The 20477-nt window shown below is 38.1% G+C and overlaps 1 long non-coding RNA gene across 1 annotated transcript; it reads left to right on the forward strand.

The window, feature by feature from the left end:
* The first annotated feature begins 6967 nt into the window (after window positions 1-6967).
* LOC116549605 lies at window positions 6968-13668 on the forward strand. The gene is made up of 3 exons (XR_004267960.1): window positions 6968-7968; window positions 8183-8323; window positions 11859-13668. It is a non-coding gene; the product is annotated as an uncharacterized LOC116549605 (long non-coding RNA).
* Window positions 13669-20477: the final 6809 nt, after the last annotated feature.

A 20477-nucleotide genomic window follows, 5' to 3' on the forward strand; every position in this document is an offset into this window, starting at 1 on the left:
AATTTTTTCAAATTTCAGATGTCACAGGAAACTGGAAAAAGTAAGCCATGCATCATTATTGAAATAATAAATGCTTTATAGGGGTTTTCTACTTGGAGTGATTTTGGAAACAACTCGCTTAAATATTAATGTATGCTGAGGAAAGGAAAGACAGAGAGAGAGAGAGAGAGAGAGAAAGAAAAGAGAGATTTCCAGGTGCCATCTGCTGTAAATGAAGATGGCTTGCTTGTCCCTTGATGAAAAACCCAGCAGCTGTCTGGGAAAAGGGATCTTCCAGAACACAGAGGGGATTCGGGTGGTGGTAGGGAGAGACTCTAACACCCAGGCAGAGGAAAGGTGAAAGTGGCATCCTTCAGGAAACCATCCTTACCACCTCCATCAGAAGCTGGAGTGGAAGCAATCACCTTCTCTGGCAGTAGCTCTGATGGTAGGCACCGCTCCAGAATGAGAAACAGGCGGACTAGAAATTTGAAGGCATGCTTTGGAGACAAGAACTGGAAAAGGAAAAGAGGAATGAGGAAGCTGACAGTTCCTGTCATTGATGATGGCAGGGGAATGAAAGTTCCTTGAAAGGAAAGTGACATTCCTGGTGGGGCAGTCCCTTGCTTTGAGGGTTCTTCTTTTGACATTGTCTTGGCCAGGAAAGTTATTAAGAAAAATAAAGTTGTTTTCTCCATTTTTCAGAGAAATATTTGGCATTTTCAGAAGGTTATTGTGATTAGAAGCATTTGTGCCCAATCTTGTATCATTACTAGGAATGAGATTTGCTCTTCCCTTCCCTGCCTCTATTTTTCTATTAGGCTGCATGTGATACTGCATACCCGAAAGAAAAAAGATGTCCTGTGGATCTAAGCCACACTCCCTCCCTTCAGCAGATTCTCCTGGCAAGGATTCGGCTGGTAGTGATGAGGTGGTAGTGGCCAAATCGGGGTGGTGAGAGGGCTGTGGGCTGTTGATCTGGGGCCTTATAAGGACAGCAGGAAACACTTGGACCCTTGGGTCCACCTGATTTTTGTTTTCTTGAGATTCAAACTAGAGTTCCTGCTAGAAAACAATGATGCAGGGGTAGACTGAGTGTTACTAGGCTGGACTGCAAGCAGGTACTGGTCATTAGAGAACTGTGCTAGGAAAATACTAGCATGGACTCTGTAGGTCCAACCAGACCCAGTCTTGCTTCCCTTCCCTTTATTTGTCCCAGCTTTCCAGAGTGGAGCCCACTGAGCTCTTCATCTCCCCTTTCTCCATTCTACAATTCCCACCCGATTCAGCACCTGCTGCTGAATTTAAGACAAGAAGAATTTTGTAGCCTAAGCCTCATTCCCCACAGGCTATGGGTTCATTCAGGGATGCTTCTGTGTAAAGTCACTCTATCAAATCGCTTGCTCCCACACAGTTTCCCAAATTAGGTCTCTTCTTCCTTTGGCCTCAAGTCACAGAACTGGGTCCAAATTTTGTTCCACTCAACTTGCGTAAGCTCCCACCACCTTCATTTAAATAATCCAATATTTAGCTTTTACCCAAAAACTGATCGAGAATGATTTTGTAAGGAAAATGATTTAAGAGATATCATTTGCTCTATCAACATGCTAAATTAAGTTAGGTCCTGGGGAGGCCGTCCATTTAGACCTAATTCCTATACCCATTCACAGAAATATCTTCTCCAAGTATCATTCTAATGTAACACTTTGGTTTTGTCTTTGTTTATGCCCTACCTATTTCTAAAAATAAATTGAGTTCATTCACAAAGATGATTACTGCAAAAAATTAACAGAATGAAAATAAAAGTAGAGAACCATAGGTTATGAGGAGCAAAACAGCTATGAAAGTCCCTACCATTACTGAGAAAGAATATAAAACCTCGTCTTAACTTTCCTGGCAGCGAAAAATAAGATGGCAATTTAATGTTTGGAAGAAGGAAGGATACAAAGTCTTCATAAGAGATAAAGTTTACTCTCTTATCTAATTCAGGAAAATTTGGTTCACAGTCATTGTCTAGGGGTCAGGGAATTGTTCAATGGATAACATCTTTAGCCAAAGCTTTATGGAAAATGAAAAAGAAAGGCTGGATGCCATGGGTCACTCCTATAATCCCAGCAATTTAGGAGGCTGAGGCAGATGGATCACCTGAGGTCAGGAATTCAAGACCAGCCTGGACAACATGGTGAAAACTCATCTCTACCAAAAATACAAAATATTAGCCAGGTGAGGTCTTGGGCACCTGTAATCCCAGCTACTCGGGAGGCTGAGGCAGGACAACTGCTTGAGCCTGGGGGTCAGGAGTTGCAGTGACCCGAGACTGCGCCACTGCAATCCAGCCTGGGAGGCAGCAAAACTGTCTGAAAAAATTTAAATTAAATTAAAAAGAAAATGAAAGGGAAATGTACAGAAATCCATTTCTATAGGACATTTTGATAAAAGTACTATAGGAAACACAGAGAAAAGAGCATTTATTTTGATGGGGTGGAGCAGAGGAGCTTCGTTGAGGAGAATTCAACATTAGCTGGAGTGTAATTTGGCCAGGTAGAAACAAAAAAACAGGGATCTCCCTGAAGTAAAAGCATAAAGTTCTGAATGTCAATTTTGTGTTCAAGGAAGTATCAGAAGTCTGACAGTGTTGGGCAAGGACACAGGGAGCACAATCAGATAGGGTAGTATAGGGCCAGGGTAGACAACTGAGGTTCCCTGCCTTTGGTAAATACTCTCCATGTTTGCATTAACCATTAAAAGTGGCATCTGTGGCTTTTACAGCTCGATAGATTATTCTTTTACTATTCTTAAACCTTAGCTTAAATTGAAAGTCAGACCCACAGTGCCTCACACACATAGCAGAAGATGTGAGCATCTTTCTGTGTGCAGTCAGTCTCGCTGGAGGGATACAGGTGCTTTTTGGTTTGTATTCCACAGGCTTTCAGACAAACTTAAGGTTTTCTTTCTGGTCTCCACATCCAGTGATTGATGAGAACTAGGGAAGAGGGCATCTGTTAGTGAAATTAGGCTCCCTGGGGCCACAGGTAGTCAAAATTTAGTCACTCAGCATAACAGAGATTCCCAGAGACAGCCTGAAGGTGCTGAAGGTGAAATAAATTGCCCCAGGGCAATAAGCCTCTTGAGCTGGAGCCAGGAAGTTGGGGAGCACCTGATTCAAAAGTCAGACAAGTGTGTTCTGTGTGGATCCTAATTAGGAGACCACCTTCATTAATGACCCCTTGAGACCTACTAACAGAATGGAAACAGCTGTGTCAGAACACCTCATGGTAGAAAAGGGCCTACATTTAATGGCAACTCCTGTGTGGTTTTGTTATTGAAGTTGGTTCTGTATATGCCTAGAATTATTAAGCATTTGAAAATCACATCTTAGTAGAAGAGATTGGAAAATATGACAGCAGAGTGAGGCATTAATTCCCAGAAGGAAAGCTGCCTCTCCTCTTGTTCCTAATTTCACAGCAGTGAGAAATGATGCAAGATTTTGGGCTCAGCTACAAAAAGGCAAATTCAGCACTCCCATGAAAGTATTCTTGGGTTATCCTGAGCTCTATCCACATTCCTTTTGTGAGTTTTCATTGTCGGTAGAAAAATCTGGGGCTAGGATTGAAAATTCTGTAACATCTAAAATGGCCCAGCATTGTGACTTGTGAGTGATGGCTCTAACTACTTCTCCAGGGTGAAATTCCCGCAAATCACTTATTGATGAATCAATTGCCCCAAATGCCAGTCACCATTACAAGATGTTACCAAGAGATATGCTAATTCCTCTCCAGAACGCTATTACTTTATGTCCATTGCTAATCGTGGGAGGAAAAGCTGTGCAAGTTTCTAAGATAAAAATTATCCAAAAGCTAGATATATAATAATCCTTGCCCTGTGAATTCCATTCTAACAGTCACTTGTGTTCATGGTAATAGAGTGAGAAGACCTATTCTAACATGCCAAAGAGAATTCCAAACCACATATATAAATATGAACTAAATATTATAAGCTATTTCCTAAATTTGTCAGTCACCTTTTGAAGCAGAATTAACACTTTTAGATCCCTGATGTTTGAATACAACATTGCAGCCTTAATTTAATGAAAAGAATTTGAGTAACCCCAATAAATGAATGTATCCTCCAAATTTATGTAAGAGTAGAGTTCTGCAATAGGAATGTTAAGTTGGTAATATCTGTCAATATAAGCAGTAACTCAAACCACTGTTATTTCCACAGGGAAATGACTCCCCGCATCATATTACTTGAGGGTTGTTTTCTTCAAAATTTTTTCTTTACTCTCCATCATAGCTGAGAACTAAAACATGGTATCCAAGAAGTTCTTACAAATAAAGATATCCTTGAGAGAGTTAACACAGTAAAGCATCAACATAATAGCTTAAATTTGCTATTTTCACCTTTGGGTTCCCTGTGGGTTCTTAACTATGTCCTTGTCTTCGTTACCAACTAAATGGTTGTATTTTTGTGTGTCTGTGTCTGTAGAGGCTAGGAGTGCCTCAAAGTCTGGGAATCTCCTTATTCATCCCCATATTCTCTTGTCCTTTCTTCCCATTAGCTCCCTAGTGTCTGGCAAAGTGCCAGGCAAATAGTGCTCAATAGATAGCTATTGAATAAAAGAATTTCTAATTAAATTTAACAATACAGCTAGGTGATTTAAAAATTCAGGGTGAAATTGCCAGAAAGTTATTTTCTTTCTATTATGGAAGAAATAAACTTTATTTTAAATTATTTTATTTAAAGCAAAATTAACTCTCAATAAATGTCCGCTGTAATGGAAGGGAAAGAATTGGAATGACCAAGCTGTAAAGACTCTATTTTAGCCACATGTGGTCCATCCTAACACTCTTCAACCATTTAACAATTCCCAAGTATCTCTATCATACACCTTCACTTCCATTGAACGTTTTCAGAAGAAAGACAAGCACTATATTCAGTATGTTGTTTTGTACTTTATCATGAAGGCCCTGAGTCAAGACATACTATTTTTCTTAGGCAGAATAATCATAGCTCTTCCTAAAAATCACAGAAGTAGAGCCAATGGGGCCTTTGAGCTATGATTATTTTGCTTGTAATTATCACAAGAAAAAAAATATTAAAATTTTACTGGGAAATTTCAGTGCATAGTCCAAGGCTTTCAAGATAAGCTTGGCACTTGTTACCACTATAGTCACATGAACTGCTTTGACGTATTTCTAAGTGAACCTACTACTGAGGTGGAGAGTGAAGGCAGAACAAGAATTATATTGCTGTATTTTTTCTTTTTTTTTTTTTTTTTTTTAGCTAAGATGGCTTTAACTCAATATGTTTAAACAATAAGGAAATGTGTTGGCATTGGCTAGATTTGCTGGAAGTGCAAAGGAAGGGCAGCTTTAAGGCTAGCATAACTTTGTGAACGGCCTCTAGTTTCTTATCTCTGGTTACACCACACGTTAGCCCCATCCTTAAGATGAAGTCAAGATGGCCACAATTCTTCTAGACCTCACATCTATATAGAACATTAACAGAGGAACAAAAAAGCTATTCTTAGCTGTGCTCTCTTGTAAGATGGAGAAAATATTTCCCAGAAGTTTTGCAAACTTCATCTCATACTTCACATGCTCACTCCTGAAACAAGCTCATACTTAGGGATATGCCAGTCCCTGAAACCAAGATTATTCTTCCAATCACATGACTTCTATACGAAGTGGGGGCATGAACTGGGAGTCAAGGAGACAATGGTCATTCCCAAACACCGTCATTGCACTAGGACTATACAGTACACTTTTAAAAACAACTCTGACGCTTTTAGCTAGAGATGAAACTTCTTTCTTTTGAACTCTGCCCAAAATGACAAAAAGGTTATAATGAAGGAGGGTTAAGAACCCTAAATCACATATTATAAAATATCTGTCAAACATTATGAAATTGGGGTCAACATAAAATAGGACATTGAAAGATAACATGTGCTTTGTCAGACCTCAGGCAAAATATAGATGAACTAAAATAAATGTCCCTGTCCAAAAAGGCACATGCAAGGATGTTGCAATTAGAAAAGCAATAGTTGGCTGTATGTCAGGCAGCAGGGGTGACTATAGGAAAGCAGGTAATGTGATTTGACAGAGGTTGATAGATGTAAGACCAGATCCAACAGGATCTCTGAATAGAATTTCTGAAGAATAGAACAGAAAACATGAAAAAGAGAAAAGTATTCAGCAATACAATAAAAGAAAACTCTCTGGAATAATTGATAGAATTGAATCTACAGGTTGAAAGAACTCAATTTTAACCCAGAAAAAAATGACACAGAATAATCAACACCAAGCTATAACCTGAAAAAAATTATAGATCTTCAAGAACAAAGAAAAACGTGGATCTTAAGTGCACCCACACATAGAAAAGTAAGTTTCCTAAAAAGCAGAAATAATCAGGTCTACCTCAGAGACTTCTCTTCAGTAACAATGCCATAAATAGTGCATGAGTGTCTACATACTTCTAAAGGAAAAGGAGTACACTCAAGAATTTGGTGAGGTTTTAAGGAAGTGGGACTTTTCTTTGGATTGAACAAGATTAGGAAGTAGTAATAATTTTGTGAATGGGTACCCTGGTAATTCCTGTCTGAAAGGTGAGAAAAATTAAGCACAACTGAAGTTATGATTGGTAGAGAATCAGTAATTACTCATATTATACAGAATATGGGGATGTTTGATTATTTTTTGTGGTTTGGACAATGTTGATTTTTTTGTCTGAAAATGGTTTACTATTAAATTATTTATGTTCAACAGGAAGACACCACAGTGTAGCTGCAAATGCCAGGTCAGCTCTTGGCCATCAGTGACTACCATCCTGTTACTCAATTTTCTGCAGTAGAAAGTTACTGTATTTGTCCATTTTCATGCTGCTGATAAAGACATACCTGAGACTGGACAATGTATAAAGAAAAAGACGTTTAATGGACTCACAGTTCCACGTGGCTGGGGAGGCCTCACAATCATGGTGGAAGGTGAAAGGCATTTCCTACATGGCAACAGGTGGGGGGGGGAGAGAGAGGGAGAGAGAGAAGGAAAGCCAACTGAAAGGGCTCTCCCCTTGTAAAATCATAAGACTGTGTGAGACTTACTACCATGAGAACGGTATGGGGGAAATTGCCCCCATGATTCAATTATCTCCCACCGGGTCCCTCCTACAACATGTGGGAATTATGGGAGCTACAAATCAAGATGAGATTTGGGTGGGGACACAGCCAAACTATATTTGTATGTGTCTTGGGAATTTTGGTATTCCTCAGGAAATCTTGAGCCTTGCACACCTAATTGATAATTAAAAGTTGCTATAATGTGCAAATTTAGTTCCAAGATTTCATTATGTTTCTGCTGTTCTAATTTTTTGAGTGTGAAGGTCTTGTGCTGAAACAGTAATAAAAATTATTTCAATAGTCATCATCATAACAATGGCCATTTATTGTGTCTAAGATGTACCAGGCAGCATTTTAGGTGCTCTATATTTGGATTCTTTATTACCTCTCTCTAAACCCAATGAGGTAGATATAATTACAGAAAATGAAAGAGAAGCTCTGAGACTGTACATAACTTCCTCAAAGTCACACACAAAAAGGTGGCAGAGACACAATACATTTTTACATCTCTCTAACCTCAAATCCCATATCATTTCTATTGATAATTGTTAATAAGGTTTCAGAAACCTATTATTTTTTATTATCAAAATAAAATAGAAAATGCTAAAAAGCAGCAGCGGTAGCAACAGTAAAATAGAAAGTAAGTTTTTATTTGAAAACTTTTGAGATTGCCTCCTTCCCCTTAAAAATGTAAGGTTTTTTTCAAACTTTTAGTGGATTATCTGATATTTGCATAATATTCTTCCTGTCATACTCTTGTTCTTTCAGTTGATCCCAACTAACTGGTTAAAAATGAGCTTCTGCTTGCTGCTTTCTAAAGAAGAATGGCTTAGAATGGATTCCTTTCTGTGCTTTGGAGAAACTTGTTACTGGTAGGTAAAACTTAGGTAATAAATTTCTCCATAGCAGGAACCCATCGATGATTATATAAACCGCAGATTACCTTAGAGAAAAAGTCATGACCTAGATAGCAACAGAAAGTCCTCCTCTTATGGTCCCTTCTGGTTCATGAGCTGATAAGCTAGGGAGGACAATGAAATATAGTGACATTTTTGGCTGACAGTTATTTTACATTTTCCTTTCTAGAGTTGCCCTTGAACTAAAATACTGCATGAAAGACACCACACTTCACTAATACAATTTCCCAAGAATCAGCTCACCAAGAAGGCTTTATCTTTTACAAAGTTTGCCCCAAGTTCTCAAAAAGGGCCATGACTACTAAAAGAGGTGTTGAGTCTTTAAAGTTATAACACTTTCCTATGCTTCCTTCTTTGAGTTATAAATCTCTGATTATCCTCTAGAATGTTGAAGAAATGGAAGAGGAGAGATGAGGGATTATATTCAATTAGGGTTTGGGGTAAAGAGGTAACCTTGTTCAGAGGTCTCAACCTTCCAGTGTCTGTTCAACCAAAGGTGAAGATGCTCCAGGCTGCAGAAGGAGATGATAGTAGTTTGACTCCGGTCAATGCCTGATGAGCCCCTTGGTTTGGACAGAGCAGGATAAGGAAAAGGGATGGGAGAAGAGCTATCTCAAGGTGGTGTGAACTACTCAGCAGGAATAAATAATTATTCATATGTATTTACTTGACCACTAGAGCTGATATTGATGTATAAAGATTTTTACAGAGGAGCAAAAGTTTTGGAATTTTCTTTTGTCAAGTTATTACCTAGTTGTCGCTTACCCCTCTGTGTTTCAATGAACCTAGAAGGAATGCTTGCAAGTTCCCCACTCCTGTCTGGCCCTTTGCTGACCCCTGTGCCTCCTCATAGTTGCTCCCTTCCTCTTACCCTTTTCCCAACTGTGGGCACAGATCTGTCTCCCAATTCTCCAAACACAGCTAAGACCAGACAACTGTATTAAACCAAATCTTACTTTTGGCTTAAGAATTGCAAAAGGGAGTTAAAATATAGAAAACTTTAAAAATTGGTACAAAGCTAGAATGTGCTCAAGGTCCCCAGGCCCTAGCAGGGTCCCATGTTAGTGTCTCCTTCCTTATGCCATGGTCTTCTTCTCAGGTGCCAGTGCCAGCCTGGCCTTGTCACCACTCCCCAGCCCAAGCCCTCAACCCCTCAGACGCTTCCTCTACTCCCGGGCTCAGAGCAGCTTCTGCTGGGATATGATTCCTCTCACAAGGAGACAGACTTGTGACTGAGTGTTAGAGCTCATCATCCTCACCACTGAAAAAAATTATTTTTTGCTTCATCCTTGCTTAACCAGAGATCTAAAATAGATGTTTTCCCAATACCAAAAAGGACAATTTTATCTTAAAGTGAACTCATATCATATCTCTACTTCTAATAGAAGTTTCGGACCCTTATCCCCAATTCTGTCAAAAACTACAGGAGGTCTAATCTTGGGCAAGTCACCCTGTTAAATGAGGTACAGACAATATATTGTTGACATTATCATATGTGTTATCATCTCTATTGACAAAACAAAAACCAGTTGATCTTGTCTCTCATATCAAAAAAAAAATTGTGGCTGTATTTCTTTCAATGTCCTCCTTTCTGGAAAGAAAATCTCCGTGGAGATCCCTTGAACCAGAATAATGTCAAATTTCTAACATCATTGTGGAATTAAAAAGGTAATAAGCAATTTAATAGCATAAAGGCACTTACTTTTTTTTCCTAGTGAAAACACTGATACACTTTAACCTATCCTTAGTCATGCAGTGGGAGGCTTTGCATATTCCCATTGACACAATGGGGAACCAGTGGTGTTTCCTCAGTGACAACAGAACCACCCGAAGCCATGGTCCTTTAAAATTTCCACCTAAACATTTTTGTAACCCAGCCCCATCTGATACCTCCATTTTGCCAGAAGCCTGTAAGTTATTAAGCAATTATATCTGTAACTCATGTTTCTTCACAAAATGAGCTTCTTCATGTAATAAGCTTGGAGCTGGGTTCTGCCAATTTCATTCAATGTGGCTGTTTAATGGTGATGTAAGTGACTTCTTGGCCATCTGTAGTTAAATTATTTTCTCATGCTCCTTGTTTCCATTTCCCTTGTTGAGAAGGTCATTTTCTTGTATTTACATGACTACTTTCACAAACTCCCTGGCCTTTCTCTGTAGGGTTTTGCACCCTGATTCAGTCTTTTACACAAGGTTACAGTCCCCTGACTAATCCCCATGGATTCTGTTTTTTTTTTTTTCTTTTCATATTGTCCAACCTTCACCCCACTCCCCTGGCTACTTCACACTGCTCATTATAGCTTTTCTGATAGCTGACAGAGTCATCATATTGGTCTGAAATTTGTCTATAGCAATATAGCAACTAGGGTTACGACCTTCAGACTTCTGGAGTAACCAGGAGATATTGCCCAATTTGCATTAAGATACTATAACATGGCTTCTGTTAGGTCTCCCCCCATTTTCAGCCTAGGAGGACAGGTGGCTGAATGATCTCATTAAGATCCATAGGTTTGCCTATTAAATTCTGCCTTCCCTTTTTATGACTATTTATGTTCAGGATTTCTAGTTAGTTTATTGCCATCTTATACATATCATGCTCATAAACTGGCGGTATGTGGGAAGAACACTGGACTTTTGGATGAGAAAAGCAAGTTGTTAAGTATCACTCAGCACTCACATAATAGTGTGAGGGTGATTTCTTTAACTTTCTCTAAGCCTCAGTTTCCTCATATTTAAAAGGAGGCTAATACTGACCTCATACAGATGTAAAGATTCAATGAGATAATGAGCCTGGCACCAAAACTTCTCAGCTCTGTTGATTATAAGTAACTCAAGGTCATCTCACATGGCATTAGAAAGGTTAGCTGAATGCTATCAACGCACTTTTAGAGAAAGGTTCAATATGTGTACCACAGCAACTGCATACACTTTTATTTGGAGAGAGAGTCTTGCTGTCACCCAGGCTGGAGTGCAGTGGTGAAATCTGCCTTCTGGGTTCAAGTGACTCTCGTGCCTCAGCCTCCCCAAATAGCTGGGATTACAGGCGTGCACCACCACACCTGACTAATTTTCGTAGTTTTAGCAGAGATAGGGTTTCACCATGTTGGCCAGGCTGGTCTTGAACTCCTGCCCTCAAGTGATCTGCCCACCTTGGCCTCCCAAAGTGATGGGATTACATGCATGAGCCGCCATGCCCAGCCTACACACTCTTGAGCCCTGTAGTTGGTAACTCTTTCAACATGTCTTAATGTACTGTTCAGAGTAGGTTCTTCTCTCCCAGCTTGTGCCACAACTTCCAATTATGTCTGATTCCAAAAGGCATCATCATCATTATAATTTGTGAAAATCATAATTTTTATACACTCACTATGTACCAGGTGCTGTGCTAGGTGCTCAAAGATTTTATTATGCAGTTTGAGTCCTCAAGGAGATTATATTTTAGGTAGAGAGATTATAAAAATGTAAAATAAATAACAAAGCAAAGGAATGTAAATTTAATCAAAGCAGATAAGTGTTGAAAATTGGAGGAAATAAAGATCCTTGTGGGGTTTTGTGAATGTGGCGCAGTGTTCTAGCTAATTCCTTCTCGCCTCCGCCTAACTCTCTCCCTACCTTTCACACAGAGCATTTCTTCTTCTTCCTTTCAGTAATAAAACTCTGATTGTAGCTAGACTTAGACTCCCAGGTACAGATTACATTTTCCAGCCTCCTTTGCAGCTAGGTGTGGTCATATGACTAGGTACTTTCCCAAGAGATGTGAGTGGTAAGTGATATGTGCAACTTCCATGTTATATTCTTCAAAGGAAGCTGCTTTGTTCTCAATTTTCTCTTTTGCCTTACTGCAGGCTGAAACGTGGACCTGTGCCTTTGCCCTTACTGAAGCTCTCATCATGTGAATGAGTAGATCTCCCAGAAGATCGCTGAATAATCTCATAGATAAGAGTGGACTACCCATCCCCAACTGCCTGCCTACCTCTATCACTATTTGGATAGGGTAAGGTTTTGAGTGTAGATAACCGGAGAACGGTGATACCACAGAGGAGGTAGTATAAAATTATATACAAAGAAAACCAGTTTTATATATGAGGTGATAGCAGTGCATCTATTAGGAAATATCCATCTAGCAGAAATGCAAAATTAAAGCTCTGGGGAGCTTCAGGTTGGAGATATACACACATGAGGCATCTGAAAGAAAAGCTGAAACCATGGGGAAAAGTATAACAGAGAGGTAAATGGAAAACAGGAAAACAGTGCTTTTGAAGGTCAAGGGAAGAGTTTTGACAAAATAGGGGTCACTCAACATGGGAATAGGTGAGAGGAAAGGTAACTATAGAAAGAGATTAAACTTGATTCTTAAGTTCATGTTCTCTTTATCTGTGTGTCCTCACATCTAGCTTTACTTAAAATCTTTTTTCCCCTAAAATCTGATCTTTTTTATTTCTCTGTGTTGCCAAGACACTCATCACATCCTGCCTTGATTTACACAAACTCCTTCTCACTGGCCTCTTTCTCATCAGTTTCCTACTCCAGTCTTTGCCAAATGTTACTGCCAAGTCCATTTTCCTTTCCTGCTGTTCAGACTATGTTTCTCCCACTCTGCTTTGGCTTCTCTTCACCTTCCAGCCTCCCCACAACTCTGCACCTGCTTACAACTCTTCCTCATCCTTCCTACAGCCCCATCCCACACCCCGCCTCCACTCCTTCCTCTGGACCTCTCATCTCCTCTGGCATCTTTAACCACCAAATTGAGGCACTCCAAGCTTCAGGCCAACACCCTACATTATCCCTCCCAGCAGATCTCCCAACTCATGCACATCAACACAGCTCCTATTTCTGCTGCAAAGAAACCCAGTGTATCTACTTCCTGTATGATGCTTGCTAGCTCAAATAACAGTATGCTGTGTGCTGCATTCTCCCAGGGTATGCAAAGCAGTATTGCTTGGACTGTATTCTTTCCTGTCCCCATTACCTCTAGGGCCTTGTATTGTTTGTTCTGGAACAACATGATTTCATTACTGTCGGATAATTTGTTTCTTGTAAAGTACTTACTGGTGTTACCTTGGGGTGCTACATAACAATACAAATCTCACAATGCCTCGCTGATGAGAGGGCCTAAACCCAACCAGTTTGTCCAAAAGTACCTTGAGTTTTTTTCTCAGTAGTTCATGGGGAAAAAAAACCCCGTATCTGTCAGGAAAAGGGAGAAAATTAATGTGCAGAAAGGAAGGTATGATGTTTCTATTGTTCTCAACAAATAACGTTCATGGGAAAAAAAAACCCATATATTTGAGTGAACCAGAAATTCAATGAGCATTATAGATAAAATAATGTAAAAACTCCTTTCTAGGTATGGAAGATATGTCTTCAAGGACATATCTTACTGTTATCACAGAAAGCAATTATTTGCCTTGCTACCTCCAAAACTTTGCTCATGCCAGTTTCATTTAGCATATATATAATATAATTCATTTTAGAGAAAATACTCACTATAAAACTCAAATAACTAAGATGTATAAGTATATAGGCAAGTATGGAGAAAAAAACATATATATACATCTCTAAGAGCATGATTAAAATAATTGTTGCTTAATGCTAAATTTTCTTCTCAACAAGAAAAAAATTTGAATACTTATCATTAATTTAAATGTACTTGGTATTTTCACATAATGCAGAAACTGAATAATAAAGTTTTGCATTTATTTTAAATGATAAAAAAAATCCCTTGAAATTCAGCATAGAGATTTCATTTTCAATAAGAATCAGAAAACTGTCAAAGACAAACTGTTTTCCATCATACAAATGACTTGATCACAGATAATAAAATTGCACAAACCTCAAAGCCTAAATAACCATGTAAATGGGTTCTATGATTTTTGAGACAGATGGTGAATCACAACAGTGATGGGTTATGAATTCCAAAAAGATTGTCCTTCAGAATATAACAAAAAATGACTGAGGAAGATTTAAAATATAGTTAAAGTAAAACCAAAATAGAAAAATCACATCAATTTTTAAAAGATCAAGAACACAGAAACAGAGAACATATAGATTACATTAGAACCACTCTACAAATAAAATCATTTTAAATTGAAACATTATGCTTATGTTAACAGAAGGAAATTGGAATGTATTTCAACAAGATGAGTAATGTTATCTGCTTCATTCCACATCGTGTCCAAGATTGTAGAAATTGCAGCCTACTATGTCTGTCAACCTGCTTATCACTTGCTGCTGGCCCAGAGATATGCCCAGCAACCATGGTCACTGTTGGGAACTCTTAATCTCCTTATCTAGTTCTTAGCTGCATAACATGAGACTGAATTAGGAGCCATTATGGAAGACAATTAAATTCTCTTTAATAAGATCTTGCATTTCCAGTACCACTCAAAGGAACCCGGGTTAGATTAAATCACAGACAACTATATCTAGGTAAGGAATGATAGTCATCATTTGTCAATTTGGGCCAACAATAAATGAGCTCTAAGAAGACATAAGCAAATATGGTGGAGCAAAATAAAGTGCTAACTTCAGCAGTGACTCCTGGTTATGTATTCTTGGGCCATTTCAGTATATTATTTTGTATATCTATATTAACTAATAATATATACGATAAAATACATAGCATGTGTAATTAAATATCCATAATATCACTTGTTCCTGCTTACATCCCCAGCCTCATCTCTCAACATTCTTTTCTCCTTTCTCTATTCTTTTCTCCTTTCTCTATTCTTCAGCTCTGCTGCCATTCTCTCAGGATGCATCCTGCTTCTTCCTGACTCAAGAACTTTATACCTGTTCTTTCCTCTACCTAGGCCCTTCTCCCCTTTAGCCAAGGTAGTTCCTATTTAGGCTTTAAGTCCCCTTTAAATGTCATTTTCCCTACCACTGCTTCACAGAAACTTGTAGGGTTTCTTCAATGTATTCACCCTAGTTCTGGTTAGTTGTAATGTCTGCCTTAAGTAAATGATAAACTCGAAGACAAGAGAGCTTCTACCTCTCCTTTTTGTTTTGTTTTGTTTTTTCTCCACAAACTATATTTCCAGTGCTTAATGAATAAGCTCTTGAATAGCTCTGTCAGTGTTTGTTGAATGAATGGATAAATGAAGGATTCTGTTGGTGGGCAAGGTGTCACTCAGAACATTTCATACAATCTTGCTGTTGCACATGCAGAGAAAAATAACTTGGTGCCCAAAAATAAGGCCTCTTTTTGATATATTATTGCTTGTCTTTACTTACCTTCTGTATCCAGATGAAAACTTCAAAATTTTCCCTGAAGAATATTTTGGTGACCAAGAAAATTAACCACGAAAAATTCCAGCCTGGAATTTAGGTGAAAATAGGAGCTAGAAGATTCCTCTCATCTAATATTCCTGGAGAGGGAAGTGACTGGCCCCACTGACGTTTAGTGGTAGGCAATGGAAACTCAAAGACTGTAGCAAGAAGGGATTCACCCCACCACCCCACAGACTCTAATCAAGTGGCAAATGACAGCAGGACTTAATGAGACTGCAGTGATTTCAAGAAGACCTAGAGCATATTATATTATAATCTACTTTACAAATAAGGCTGGCTGATTAATCTGGAGTTGTCATAGCACTTAAGAGAGAAGCCCTTAGTCTTGGAAGTAATTGGTTTCAGAAGGGCCATCGAGGTGGGTCTGCAACAGTAGAAGGTCTAGGTGACACCCAGAGATGAAACATTACTACTGTCAAAGTGTATTGCTGATTTGCTGTGTGTTAAACATTCAGAAATACAAGTTTCCTGAACCCTAGCTCCTCATGGGCAAACCCATCAGGAACAGTCCTCAAAAGTGCATTTCTGAGTTGGTACAGTACTCATATTCATTTATGATTTCATTTTTGTTTCACAGACCACCAATAAATTTGGGAAATAATGCATCTACATATCCCTTCTTGGACAGTCACAATGTATATAACACATTGATGACTTTGAGAATTCCTGCACTAAAGAAGGTTATTCAACTCATTTGACTACTAATACTTCTTATTCATAAAAAAACTTATTTGTCAATAAAGATAGTCTCAACAAGGCTGATGTATTAAAAAACCTCTAAGTCTCAGTGGCTTAAAAGAGCAAGGTTTATTTATCACTCATGCAATATATCCATTGTGGTTGACTAGAAATCCTATGCCACATAGTCTTTACTCTGATATCCAAAATATCAGAGCTACCATCATCTGAGCATTTTTTGTTGCTCTGGCAGAGAGAAGGTGAGCTCTGGGTGTTTTAACAATTAAATATTGCAGCCTGAAAGTGACTCGTAACTGTGGAATTTTGGCTCATAACTCACTGGCCAGAACTAGTCACATGGCCTCACTCAACCATGAGAGGCTGAGAAAGTACTATCCTACCATGTGTCTAAAAGGTAGACAGCCAGAAATATTTAGAGGATGGCACTAATGACAACCAAACCAGTTAACCTGACTAAACACTAATGTTCATTAAAGTATAGCTTGAACCCACTGGTGTTCATGGTTTTAAAAACAAGGATTGGGGATTTCCAGTTTTAAAATGACAGTACAGAATCAAGCTGGCTTCACTCCATCCCACTTCCACCCACTCTCTCCCACTCCCTCCCTCCCTCCCCAAAACAGATATACAGCACTGAAATTTTCACTATCAACAACCCAGAACTCAAATATGAGAATGAAATAGTTCCCAAGGCCACAGGGAAGTGTAAAAATTCTGAGCAGATGGTAAGAGAAGTAGACTTCCACATCTGTGATGCCTTTCCTTCCCTATTCTTTCTGGCAACAAGTACATGGAAAATCTTCTCCGTGTAGAAACTCATCATTTCTACACTGGAAAAAATGAAACTGAGGCGGTAAACTAACTTTTCTACTATCTTGGTTTCCCTGGAAGGAAACTGTTCTTGCTTTAACCCACAGAAACTATTGTGACTGCCTGAAAAAGGAAATAACCCTGAGGAGAGACAGAGACAAAGTAGGTAGGTGGGATCCCCAGCCCTGGAAACTGCTCTGTAAGTTGGTCAAAGGAGATGTCAAATCAGAGTGGCTGTTCAGCAGCACCATGCTGCAGGAAGTATGTTCCACAGGTCCCTTGGGCACAAACCCCTAGCCAGTCTTCCCATACCTGCAGGATAATATCTTTGGGATCTTATCCCATTTGGGTTAGGCAGCACTCCCACCATTTACTAGAGGAAGACAAACCTGGGCTTAAGATGGCATCTGGAGCCAAAAAGGAGTTAGCAACTTAGCGGTAATGATTTGTTAAGCAAATATATATATATATATATATATATATATATATATATATATATATATTGAAGCCAGGAAGAGAAAATGGAAATAATTAATACTTCAATGCAAAGAAATAAATAAATACCTACTAGAAACAGCACCAAATAGGGAACCATGACCTCCTCAGAAGGACAAAGCAAAATCCAGTGACTAAGCCTGATTAGATGATGATTTGTGAGCTCTCCAACCAAGAATTCAAAATAGCCATTTTAAAGAAACTCACAGATCTCCAAGATAACATAGAAGAACAACTCAGAAATTTATCTGAGAAATCTAACAGAGATTGAAGTGATTTAAAAAATTAAACACAAATCTTGGAACTGAGAAATACATTTACTGAATTGAAGAACTCATTAAAGGCTCTCAACAGCAGAATAGACCAAACAGAGGAAAGAATCAGTGAGCTCAAAGACAAAGTATTTGAAAACACAGTCAGAGGAGAAAAAAAAGAAAACAGAAAAAGAAAACCCACAAAAACCTATAAGATACAGAAAATTACCTTAAAAGACCAAATCTAAGAATTTTTGGTGTTCAAGGAGGAGCTAAGCAAGAGGAAGAGGTAGAAACCTTATTCAAAGGAATAACTGAAACCTTTCCAAAACATGAGAAAGATATAAATATCCAGGTACAGGAAGGTTTGAGAACACCAAACAGATTCAACCCAAATAAGACTACACCAAGGTATATAATAATCAAACTCAAAGGTCAGAGACAAAGAGAAAATCCCAAAGGCAGCAAGAGAAAGCAAATAAGATACAACAGAGTTCCAATTCATCTGGCAACCAACTTCTCAATAGAAACCACATAGGCCAAGAGGAAGTGGAATAACATTTTTAAAGTACTTAAGGAAGAAAAAATGCCATCTAGAATACTACATCCAGAAAAATTACCCTTCAAATATGAGAGATAAAGTCTTTCTCAGACAAACAAAAGCTGAGAGAATTCAGCACCACAAGAACAATTTTTCAAGAAGTACTAAAGAGTGTCTTTAATCTGAAAGAAAAAGCCATTAACGTGCAAAAGGAAAACTTTTCAAGCTATAAAACCCACTGCTAAAATTAAATACACAGACAAACCCAGAATTTGCTTTAACTTTGGTGTACAATCAATTCAAACTCTAGTACGAAGCCCAAAATACAAATCTATCAAAAACAATGATAGCTACAGCAACCTGTTAAGAGATAGATAATACAAAAATATGTAAATTGAGACAACTAAAAGTCCAAATGTCAGGGGAGTTGAGTTAAAATGTAGATTTTTGGGCTGGTGTGGTGGCACATGACTGTAATCCCAGCACTTTGGGAGGCCAAGGCGGGTAGATCATGAGGTCAAGAGATAGATGATCCTGGCCAACATGGTGAAACCCCGTCTCTACTAAAAACACAAAAATTAGCTGGGCATGTGGCACATGCCTGTAGTCCTAGCTACTCACGAGGCTGAGACAGAAGAATCGCTTGAACCCAGGAGGCAGAGGTTGCAGTGAGCTGAGATTGCACCACTGCACTCCAGCCTGGTGACAGAGCGAGATTCTGTCTTAAAAAAAAAAAAAAGTAGATTTTTTTTTGTGTGTGTTCCTTTTTGACCTTTGTTTCTATTCTTTAATTTGTGATAAGTCATCAACTCTTTTAAAGTAACTTGCTATATCTATAAAATGTTTTTTCTAACCTTTATGGTAACCACAGTGCAAAAACCTATAATAGATTCACTAAAAATAAAAACAACTGATCAAAACATACTATCAGAGAAAATCACTTAACCACAAAAGAAGATAGTAAGAAAGGAATAAATGAAGGGAGGTCTGATAACAACCAGAAATCAGGCAACACATTGACATTAGTAAGTCCTTAATTATCAATAATAAAACAGAATGTAAATGGTCTCAATTCTCCAAGTAAAAAGCATAGAGTGGCTAAATGGATAAAGAAACAAGACCCAATTATATGCTGCCTTCAAGAAACCCACTTCACCTATAAAGACAGACTGAAAGTGAGGGGTGGAAAAAAATATTCCACGCAACTGGAAATCAAAATAGAGCAGGGATAGCTAGGCTTATATCACATAGACTACAAATTTAAGATTATAAAAAGAGACAAAGGAGGTCACTATATAATGATAAAGGAGTCTATTAAGCAAGAAGATATAACAATTATAAATATCTATGCACTCAGCACTGGAGCTCCCAAATATTTAACACAAACATTAATAGAGAGATATATACTGAAATACAATAGTAGTAGGGGACTTTAAAAACCCACTCTCAACAATGGACAGCTCATCCAGACAGAAAATCAACAAAAAAAACAGAGGAGTTAAACTACATACTAGATCTAATAAGCCTAGCTGACATTTACAGAACATTTTACCCAACTGCAGCAGAATATGCATGCTTTAGCATATGAACATTCTCCACAACAGACCATATCTTATGCCACAAAACTCATTTGAATAAAATTTAAGAATCCAGAAATCATATCAAGTATCTTTTCTCACCACAATGGAATAAAACTAGAAATCAATAACAAGAGGCAACTCAGATAATACACAAACATTGCAAATGAAACAACATCCTTCTGAACCACCAATGGGTCAGTGGAGAAATTAAGAAAGAAATTTCAAAATTTCTTGAAACACATGAAAATGGAAAGATAACATATCATAATTTATGGGTTAAAGCAAAAGCAGTACTAAGAGGGAAGTTATAGCAATAAACGTCTATATCAAAAAAGCAGAGAGACTACAAATGACCTAATGATGCACTTCGAAGAACTAAAAAAGCAAGAACAAACTAAACTCATTAGTAGAAGGAAAGACATAATAAATATCAGAGCAGAAATAAATGAAATTGAAATTGAAAAAATTACAGAAGACCAACAAAACAAAAAGTTAGTTTCTTGAAAACGTAAACAAAATTGACAAACCTTTAGCTAGACTAAGAATAAGAGGGAAGAACCAAATAAATTAAATCAGAAACCAGAAAGAAGATATAATGAGATCTCAGAAATATAATGAGATCTCAGAAATATAATGAATCATTAGAGACTATTAGGAACAAGAATACAACAACAGATTGGAAAATATAGAAGAAATAGATAAATTCCTTGATACATGCAATCTACCAAGATTAAACACCATGAAAAAATACAAAACCTTGACAAACCAATAATAAGTAACAAGATCAAAGCC

The sequence above is a fragment of the Sapajus apella genome, unplaced genomic scaffold (assembly GCF_009761245.1).
Source record: "Sapajus apella isolate SASKATOON/1434 unplaced genomic scaffold, GSC_monkey_1.0 scaffold6, whole genome shotgun sequence".
In the NCBI taxonomy this organism is placed as follows: domain Eukaryota; kingdom Metazoa; phylum Chordata; class Mammalia; order Primates; family Cebidae; genus Sapajus; species Sapajus apella.